Source organism: Nyctereutes procyonoides, unplaced genomic scaffold (assembly GCF_905146905.1).
Source record: "Nyctereutes procyonoides isolate TBG_1078 unplaced genomic scaffold, NYPRO_anot_genome, whole genome shotgun sequence".
NCBI classification, from domain to species: domain Eukaryota; kingdom Metazoa; phylum Chordata; class Mammalia; order Carnivora; family Canidae; genus Nyctereutes; species Nyctereutes procyonoides.
This window is the reverse complement of record NW_026575082.1, coordinates 23,101,844-23,113,140: the sequence shown is the minus strand read 5'-3', so window position 1 is coordinate 23,113,140 and position 11,297 is coordinate 23,101,844.

The window sequence follows — 11,297 nt, the reverse complement described above, 5'->3', positions numbered from 1 at the left end:
TTATTATGCTAATGTGAACAGAAGTAGATAAACTAATGAGGTTCTTTTTCTTTACATAGAAGAATTCTATGAAACGATTAAACAATGTTATTTCAGCTCCTCAAGAATAAAGAATAAGAAGGAATAAATCCACATATTTTTAACGAAGTGGGAAAGTTACTGATATCAAACCCTGATAAGAACTGTACAGATAAGAAAATTATAGGGGCACCTAAGTGGCTTAGTTAAGGCTCGGTTCATGATCTCCAGGTCCTGTGATTGAGTCCTGCTGGGTCCTGGGATCAAGCCCCGCCTGAGACACTGCATTCGGTGAGAAGTCTGCTTCTCCCTCTGCCCCTCTCCCCACTCATGCGTGGGCTCACACTCTCTCTCTCAAATAAATAAATACAATCTTTAAAAAAGAAAGTTATAAGTAACTTTCTATATGAATTTCACATATGAAGATTAATGTAAATATCCAAAATAAATCATTAGTAGGGATTTAGTACCACATTAAAAGACCCAAACATATGAACAAATCAATTTTATTCTAGCAATGCAATTAATGCAGTAACCTCAGTATTATAACATGTTAATAACCTATCATAATAATTGACCCAAGGAGAAAAATAGACACTGAAAAATATTTGATAAAAGTTAACATTTATTATTGTTCAAAATGGTAAGATAATCAGCCAATGGTATCTTCAACATGATAAAGTACATCTGTCTTAGCCCAAAGACTACATTATCCTTAATGAGGGAAACACATGAGATATTTCTGCAGAAGTCAGAAACTAGGCTTGGATGTCTACTAGGAGTATTATCTAACATTATGGCAGGTGCTAGTCAATGGAATTTGATAAGATAGATTAGAAATCTAATAGTGAGGGAAAATAAACCTATAAAAATTTGGATTTGATATGATGAATAATCCAAGGTATTAACAGAAATGCAATAAACATAAGAAAATCCCCTAAGGTACTGGAGTAAAAAGATAATGTCCAGAAATTTACAGCTTTCATATATATAAACAATTGCCAGTTAGAAAACATAATGGCAGAAATATCCCATTTACAAGAGTACCTAAAGTGGTAAAATATCTATGAGTAAAACTAATAAGTGCTTCTCTCCACCCACCTTCACTTGACCACCTACAGGTAAGGGTAGGTGGAAAATGTAGTCCTCGCTAGGCAGCCACTTTCTAGTAGCAATTCTGGAACTATTTTGGTGACTAGCTAACCATCTTTGACACTCATATCCTTGTATAGGCAGACTCAACATTATAAAAATATCAATTCTCTCATGATAATTTTTAAATCTAAGGCAGTTAGTGTTACAAATGTTTTTTTTGAAGCAGCATATTTTAAAGTTCTTATAAAAAAACAAAAAATAAGTACAGCTGGAAAAACTCTGAAAAAAGATAAATATGATATACATAATCTTCCTGTGCATTAAAACATTATTATTAAGTCCCAATGATTAAAATCACGCAATACCAGTGCATGAATTGACAACTAGACCAAAGGAAAATAATCAAAAGACCAGGAATGGCTTAAAATAAATATGAACAAATTTAGAATACAATAAATGGGAAAAAGGATAGAATACAAGATAAACTCCAAAAAGATCAAAGATTTAAGAATAAGAAATTTAAACCATAAAAATAAAAGGTAAAAGGCAGGAACATTTTTAATCTCAGCTTGGGGAAGATCTCTCTGATTCTAATTCAATACTCATGAAGTACTAAAAAAATGCTTGGTAATTAGACCACATAAAAATTCAAGAAAGAAATTCTGTATGGCATTTTTGGTCTTTTAATGACATGCTTTTCATTTCGGGCCTAACAAATTATTCAATTTTTTTCTCAAATTATTTAATTGAAGTAATGGCACTAGAACATTTATGACCAAGTTCATGAATGAGCATTTAATGGCAGCTGCAACTGCCACCCAGTTGATGGTTTTACCATTGGTTGTAAGATCAGAGATCTAAAAGACTTTTGAAATACGGGGTCAGTATCAACGACATATACTTGTATGACAGAAAGTAACGCAAGTATTCTTTACACCAGTTTGAATCAAAGATGAATGAATGAGTGACTACCTACTTATTGATCATTGACAACCTATTTATGACCTCAAAAGATTGTCACAATATAATTTGTATATCATTCACTGAGATTATGTTTGTAATCTTATCTGAAGAGAGTACATCAGTAATAACGTTAGGCATAATCCTTGTGCTGGATTAAAAGTTTCAGAACATTTGCCCTACTCATTTGCTGAACACTAGATGCTATTATTTGGTAGTTATTATAAAAAATGAGTGGAGTTACATGTTATTGACTATTTACATTCACACACACATGCACATATGTACACCCCCCCCCCCCACCCGACTCGTGTGCCTGTATACAATACTTTTTCTCAATATATTCCAGGGCTGAAAAAGACTAATAATGTCCACAGCAGGGAGGAATAAGTGAGAGCATATTCATGAATCAGATTTCTGTTTTTAGTTCTATTGTGATGGAAAATTGTTTGTTACCATAAGTAACAGCTTATGCCTTGGTTGCAGTTTCAGCTTGGAGAAATGTTAACTGTCTATATCCCTTCTGTGAGATACAAGCTCTCTTGACTCACTCTTGAATAAATCTAACACAATATCACTTAATATCAATCACTGATTACTTATATGGACACAGAAGACTTTATTTCACCCAAATAAACAGCAAATATCATCAATAGAAGAACACAGGGACCTCGAAACTCTGGTTCTGTGAGCCAGAACTTCACCGTATGACTCAATAAGATGGAGCTCATTTGAAGATAAGCTGACTTGAGAAGTTCGACTTACCATTTCTTTTCAAGATGACTGATTGAACCCCCAGATTACATTTCAGGTTTTTTTTTTCTTTTTTTCAGTGCTCTTTGGGGTTACACATTTGATCTGAATCAGTCAATTCTTGTGAAATTTATTTGGGAGTTAACAGCATGCCATGGGTGGAATACCAAGCAGTTCTGCTGAACTTGAAGAACACCTTGCTTGGTCATCAAACATACGTGTTAATTGTTCTTTTATACCATAGATTTTGGTTCAGTTTTTGTCCTTTGCTTTGGCACATAAGGAAACGCTGATTATCAATCTAAAGAACTAGGAATGTGGAGCTGAGGGTTCAGTTTATAACATCTAATACTAACAACATAGGTCTTCCAGAGGTGGCTTATAATATTGATTTTAAACGGAAATCACCAAAAAGCATATAAGAACCAATCTAAAAACACAAATTTCTAGAATTTTTTTTTTTTTAATTTCAAGACTCAAAGAAATTTACCGAGGCTGATTGACATCCTCATTGCCTTTGTTTGGGTGCTGGTGGCCCCCTGGTCTGTTGACATGGCCTGCTGCTAAAGAGTTAACCCTATTGGCAAGTTTGTCATACTCCTGCCTAATGATCCCTTAAGCAACCCACAAATCTTCCTTGCTCGGGATGACAGTTAATGAACTGTAAAAGTCTTGCACCAATATTTCTACTACATCTGCAAGCTTGAAGAACGCAAGTTTGTTTTTCATCCTCGAAAAGAACCAACTGTATTTCTTAGGCAGACAAGGATGATTTGTTTGTGTGGAACTCTTTCAAATTCTTGGGAATTTGATTCAGAGAATCACAAGCTTCTAATTATTCTCAGGATGTTTTACGTGCCTGGCTGTGTTTTATTAGCTTAACTGTACTGCAAACTACTCAAATAAAGTAACTCTGTGACCTTGAGCTGTCACTTAACCTCTCTGGGCCTAGTTCTTCTTCTGTAAAAGTGAGAACTCTAATACCCGGGGCTATTGCATTACAAAATTCCTTAGAAGAGCAAATGAAATATAATGATATCTTTAAAAATATCATTAAAAATTATCTGATTAATGCTCAGAAGTATCAGTCTTATTAATCATCACATAATATATGTATATATACAGGTGTACACATGTATTTAGGTAAATATATATTCCTATATCCTTTGAGGTAGTTCTGTGAGGTATAATTGTTTTGGAAAACAAAGAAAAATGAATTATAATTTGGCATGAGAACGCAACTGTTTAGAAGCAAAAGTAATAATGCATTTTTAAAAGCATCCGTTGCATATTCTGGAATAATTGTTATATGCATGCCCCTAGTCAATATTACCCTTTGCCTTAGATTTTGACTGGAACTGCCTCACAGAAGTTCTCATGTCCTTCCAAATTATTGTTTCAATTGATCTCTGTGTTATATTTCATGGTATCATGAGAAATCCTGCTATTTTTTTTTATTCCATTTCTAATTTACCCTTCTGTGATTTTAGAAATTCTGGTTCACCCCTTGCTCTTCCTTTTCTTATCCTACGCAGCTGGGATTGGGTAGCACGATAGTCTTGAATCAAATGTTCCAGGTGATCGCTGACGCATTTTCTCAGCTGCTAATCTTTTTTGGGGTTCTACTAATTTTGTTACGAAATGTACCTTGCCAAATTCTGGAGTTTTCCTTTAAAAGCAGACTGAGCTCCACTTTTGTGTTGGAGGATTTGGTCAATATAGATTTTTGTTTTTAGGTCTAATTGCCAGTTCAAATCACAACTTTTAGCACACAGTCCACCACCAGATAAAATTCTGTAAATCTGGGGTAGAATCCAAAAGAGCTTCTTTGCCAGGTGGAGCTGTCTCTTCCAGTGGCTGGGTCTGTGTCTTTAAAATGTTGATCCCAGTAAGGCTTTTGTCATTGGCTGTCCTCTCTTCCAAAATTTCTTCATCTACTGAAAAAAAAAATAACTCAAATCCATACTTTCTTCAGATTTATCTAGTCCTTACCAATGTTCTTTTTCTGATCCAGGACCCCATTCAAGATACCATATTATGTTTAGTTGTCATATCTCCTTGGGCTCCTATTGACTGTAATAGGTTCTCAGACTTTCCTTATTTTTGATGACCTTGACAATTTTGAGGAGTACTGATCAGGTGTTTTGTAGACTATCCCTCAATTTGGATTTGTTTGACGTTTTTTCCATGACTAGAATGAAGTTATGGGTTTTTGGGAGACACAGAGGTAACAGACATTCTCATCACATCAGGGTACATACTATCAATTTGATTTATGGCTATTGATATTGACCTTGACCGCCTGGATGAGATGGTATTTGTCAAGTGTTTCCACTACAAAGTTACCCTCTCTCTCTTTCTTGTTTCCATATTGGATTCTTTGGAAGGAAGTCATTATATGCAGCCTACACTTAGAGAGGGTTTTTTTTTTTTTTAAGATTTCATTTATTTATTCATGAGAGACACAAAGAGAGAGAAGCAGAGACACAGGCTGAGGGAGAAGAAGACACAGGCAGAGAGAGCCTGATGTGGGACTCGATCCCGGAACTCCAGAATCACATCCCGAGCTGAAGGCAGACGCTCACCATGGAGCCACTCAGGCGTCCCAGAGAGTACAGTTACTTGTTATCTCCTTGAGGGGGAGTATGTACACACATTATTTGGAATTCTTCAACACTACAGATTTGTCCTTTCTCCCTCAGTTATGTATTTATTTGATCATTTATTTATGTCAGTGTGGGCTCATGGATATTTATGTTACATTTTGGGCTATAAATCCATGACTTTATTTATTTTGGTGTTCACATTTCCCAGCTTTGGCCAGTGGGCGCTGTTAAAGTTGGCTCTTGTGTCCTATTGAAAGAAGCCCTCTCATTTTGTTTTGTTTTCTGTTAATGCCCTTTCTTATTTTCTGGCACTACAAGCTAATCCAGGTTCACCTTCTATATTTCCCTCACAAGCCCTAGAATCAGCCATTTTTTCCAAGGAGGCTTCATTCTATTTATTGTAGAATGGTATTAGAAACCAAGATCTGGCACTAGGTATACTGATAGGGTGTTGTTTCTTTTAGGGCTTCTCTGCTGACAGAACAAAGAATTATGTTTTTATATAAAAAGCAATGTACACTTATTTATAAATATTTCTGCATTTGGCCTTCTGTGTCTATCTTAGCTAAACAGGACTTTATACAGATGTCCCCAACTCTAATCTATTACCACAGGGATCATTCTAGACTTCTCCCCTTCTTACCTTTCATCTCCCACTCCAACAATGAGAAACTTGACTCCCACCATGTGCCATTTATCTCTTGAATTGCTCAATTCCAATATACATGTACAGCAGTATCAGAATTGTTAACTCCTATTCTTGTGGGAACAACCTTATCAACCACAATGCAGTGCTTATCTATATACAGTTTCTCCTGCCTTTAGTCTTTTAATCTTTGCTTATTTCCAAAGTTGCTTAAATCCACACCTTTCCCCCACCTTCTTTGGGAAGACAGATGTATTACAGTTAGATTTGTTTTGTTTTGTTCTATGCTCTGCATTTCTTCCTGTGATCTCTTGGCTCCTTTAATGAATTTTTAATATTTGTCTTCATTCAATTTTATACTTTCAATGCTGTATGATACCTATCAATACTATCAATACCTATCAAAAAACTGCTAATTTCCTAAATGTTTTCATTCCAAGTTTGTTGGTCTTTTCTGGCACAAACCCATATACATGCTAATGCTTCTTTACCTGAAGAATCAAGTACGTGCAAAGCCTATGCTCTCTGTATTAATCAGTGTACTTAGTTGTAAACAAGGTGAATCCACTCGAGGTAGTTAGAGTTATAATAAAAGACAATGTATAACAGCAGAAACTAGAATCATATAATGATTAATAATGCGTTTGCTGTGGGTCCGATTGCATTCTACACACTTTGCATATATTAATTCCTTTATGCCTCACAAGAACCCTGTGAGATAGCTACCTATTTGCTCCATTTTTTAGACAAGGAAGCTGATGCATAAAGCAGTTAGATACTTGCCCGAGATCACACATTTAGCCAGTGGTTGAGGTGGGGCTGCAGCCCAGGCTGCTTTCTGTCACTCCCAGAGGCATTGGAAGGGCCAGAGGGAAACTCTAGGCTGATTTCCAGAGCAATTCCTAGAACTATCCCACAGAAGTGGCCCGGTGAAGGAGCTGCTGTTGCTGTTGCCACTGTCAAAACCACACTGCCCCACACGTGATCCCCAAGTGGGCTCTTCTGCTGCCGCCTCTACTTCCAGTCATAGAAACAAGCTTCTGTCGCTACCCTAGGCTACAAAGTAGAAGCTGCATGCTTGCTCATTTTCTCTCTTCCAAGTCAAAATCTCTGGCATGTGGGTCTGATTGGAGGAACTTAAGTCGCATGTCTGAACCCTAGTAGCCCAGGAAGCCAAGATTTGTATTTATTATAGTATTAGGCCATCATGTCATTAGTGCTCTTCAGAGGAGGGCTGATCATCTTTGTAATCAGACAGCGGCAAGAACATGAAGCAATGTGGTTTTTAAGAAATTTTATTAAGACTTTGTTCTTTTAGAGCAGTTTAAAGTTTACAGCAAAATTGAGGGGAAGGTACAGAGATTTCCCATATACTCCCTGCCCCCACATGTGCATGACCTTCCCCGTTATCAACATCCCCCACCAGAGTGGTACATGTTTTGCAACTGATGTACTTACATTGACATAATCACCCAAAGTCCATAGTTTATATTATGGTTAACTTCTGGTGTTAAACATTCTACGAGTTTGGAAAAATGTTTAATGACATGTATTTATTGTTATGATGTCATACAGAGTATTTTCACTCCCCTAAAAATCCTCCACATACCACCTATTCATCCCTCTCTAACCCCAATCTCTGGCAACCACTGGTCTCTTTACTGCCTCCACGGTTTTTCTTTTTCCAGAATGTCATATAGTTGCAATCATACAGCGTGCTGCCTTCTCAGATTGGCTTCTTTCTCTTGGCAATATGCACTTAAATTTCCTTCATGCCTTTTCATGGCTTGACAGATCATTTCTTCTTAGTGCTGAATAACATTCCATTGTCTGTATCTACCGTAGTTTATTCATCCATTCACCTGCTGAAAGATATCTTTGTAGCTTCTACGATTTGAAAATTATTGGGGCACCTGGGGGGCTCAGTCAGTTAAGCATCTGACTCTTGATTTCAGCTCAAGTCATGATCTTGATTCAAGTCATGATCTCTGAGTCATGGGATCGAGCCCAGCATGGGGTTTCATGCACACTGGGGAGTCTGCTTGTCCCTCTCCCTCTGCTCCTCTCCCTGCTTAGTGCTTATGCTCTCTCTCTCTCTCTCTCTCTCTCTCTCTCTCTCAACTAACTAACTAAATAAATAAAATCTTTAAAAAATAAGATTTGGCAATTATGAATAAAACTGCTGTAAACATTCATGTGCAAGTTTTTGTGTGGGTATATTTTTCAAATCCTTTGGGCAAATATGAAGGAGCACGATTGCTGGATTTTATGGTAAACGTATGTTTAGTTTGTAAGAAATCTCAAAATTGTCTTTCAAAGTAGGTGTGCCATTTTACAATTTATGAGATTTCCTGTTCCACATTCTCACTAGTATTTGGTGTTGTCAGTATTCTAGATTTTGGCCATTCTAGTATATGTGGTCATATCTTACTGTTGTTTTAATCTGCATTTTACTGATGACATATGATGTGGAAGATCTTTTACAAATATTTTTCGTCCAGTCTATGGCTTGTCTTTTTATTCTCTTGAAAATGTCTTTCACAAAGCAGAAGTTTTTCATTTTAATGAAGTCCAGCTTATCAATGATTTTTATTCATGGATTCTGCTTTTGGTGCTGCCTCTAAAAAGGCTTCACTATACCCAAGGTCATTCAGTTTTTCTCCTGTATTATCTTCTTGGAGTTTTGTAGTTTTGCATTTTGCATTCAGACCTATGATCCATTTTGAGTTAACTTTTGTGAAGAGTGTAAGGTTTGCGTCTAGATTCATTTTTTTGGCATAGGGATGTCCAGTTGTCCAAGCACCAAATGTTGAAAAAAAATATCTTTGCTACATTGTAGAGTCTTTGCTCCTTTGTTGAAGATCAGTTGACTATATTTATGTGGGTCTATTTCTGGGGTCTCTATTCTGTTCCATTGATCTTTGTGTCTATTCTTTCACTAACCCCACACTATTTTAACTATTTTAGGTTTCTAATAAGTCTAGGAGCTGGGTAGTGAGCATCCTCTTCTCCTTAAATATTGTGTTGGCTCTTCTGGGTCTTTTACCTCTCCATTTTAACTTTAGAATAAGTTTGCAAATATCTACAAAATAACTTGCTAGGATTTTGATTGGGATCGTATTGAATCTGTAGATCAAGTTTGAACAACTGACATCTTGAAAATATTGAATGTTCTTATCCAAGAATATGAAATACCTCTCCATTTATTTAGTGTTTTGATTCTGTTTATCAGGGTTTTATACCTTCCCTTGTATTGATCTTATACAAATTTTGTTATATTTATACCTAAGTATTTCATTTTGAGGGGTGCTAATGTAAACAATGTCGTGTTTTTAGAAACAGAATGTTTTAAATTCTCATGGCAACTCTAGTTCTAGATGAGAAGACTGAGGCAAACAGAGGTAAGACAGTTTTTTCAGGGTCACATACTGAGTGGAGGAGCCAGGTTTTGAACTCACACAATCTGTTGTAAGAATTTGAGCTCTTAGCCAGCCAGAAATCCTGCCTCTCTAGAACTATATTTCAGACAGAAAAGTAACGCAAAATAATGTCCAGAGAAGAGAATTGGTATTTTTATTGTTAGGTTTCTTTCTGGTAGCTTCGCTACGTTAGCCGAGTTTTTTATCCTAAATTCGTAAGTCCATAAACACCACCTCCTAGACTCAGCATTACTCCAGTCTTAGGTGCTACACCTTCCAAGCTCAAAAAAATGACCAAAGTCCCTGAGGACAGATAGAAATCATGGAGCAGACCTGTGGCATCCTCTTGGCCACAGTGGCTTCTGCTTCTATAGCTCTGACCTCCTACTACGAAGCACTTAAAAACATTCAGTGTTTTAAAATTGTAAAATATTATCACCACTAGCCATAACTTTGGCAGGGGTCAGGGGCAGAGATGATGTCTCCTTAATATTTTTGACTCCTCCTGTAACATCTGTACATTTACAGCAAGTAGGTCTTTAATCACTCCTTAGTACATTAGTGAATTTTTAGAAATGAACTCATAAGCAGAACTGTAATTTGCGTAAAGCAAAGCCTCTCCTGGCCAATCTTGAGTGTGCTTACTGGGAGACATGGATGGAACTACTGCAGAATCAATAAATAGAAAGGAAGTGAATGATCTCGTGGGATTTGTTGTCCCTCAATCCCTGCACAAAGCTTAGAAGTCAGCTGAAGTAAGAGATCAATTGTCTATATGCAAATTATTCACTTGTGTGGACCAACCTCATCTTATTTAGCTGGCTTCTACCTACCAGTCACTGGCACTACCTTCTTCCCGTCAGCTGCTACTTGCTGAGGGAATGGTAACCAATCTTCATTTTGATGTCAGTGATGCATAATCAGGAAGGAACTTTACTGGCTGCAAAACTTACAAAAACCTTAAGTAGCCAAATATAAATGAATTAGGGATTATTTTGTTTCTGATTATCTGTGCCACTGCACACCTCAACCTCCCTCCTCTACACGAATAACCTGCAAGATATCCAAAGCACTGTGCTGGTGGACAGAGAGATGTCCTCTAGCACATTTTATTGGGCTTCCCTCCTCCATTGCACTCTACTTTCTCCTCCTTTTGCATTTCAACCTTCTCCACTCCCTTCCAACCCCAGGGAGTTTTCTTCAGAGTGCAGTAAAGGTGATAGAGTCACACTTCAAGGACATGGACAGATTAAAACTTTTACAGACAATAGTGTGCATTAAAATATATTCTATGATTGATTGTATTGTTCCCAAGCATTTTCTCTCCTCCCCTATAAAATGATATACATGCCCACCTGTGGCCATGTGACTTGTGATCTTCCTTTGGGAGCAGTTTACACTCCTCCCTTGCTTGGCCATGTGACATGTTTTAGCCAGTAGAATATGGCAGAGTGCCACATGCCTTGTGTGAGCAGAAGTTGTAAGAGACACTGTAGATTCCACTGGTTCCTCTTACTCTTTTCCCTCTTCCGTAAGTATAGCATGTCCCATATAGCATGTCCCATGGCTGCTTCTTCAGCTTGGGTTTCAGAAAGGGAAGATGCTGGAATCAGGCAGGCCTGGGCAGAACCATAATAAGTGACCTACAGTTGCCAACAATTAATACAAGCGAGAAAATAAATGCTTGTTATTGCAAGCCACTGGAATTTTGGGATTCTTATTGCAATAAAACAAATACTCCATTTATAACTTGAAATAAGAACTATATCAAAGGTTGGAGATGGCCCCCCCCCCAAAAAA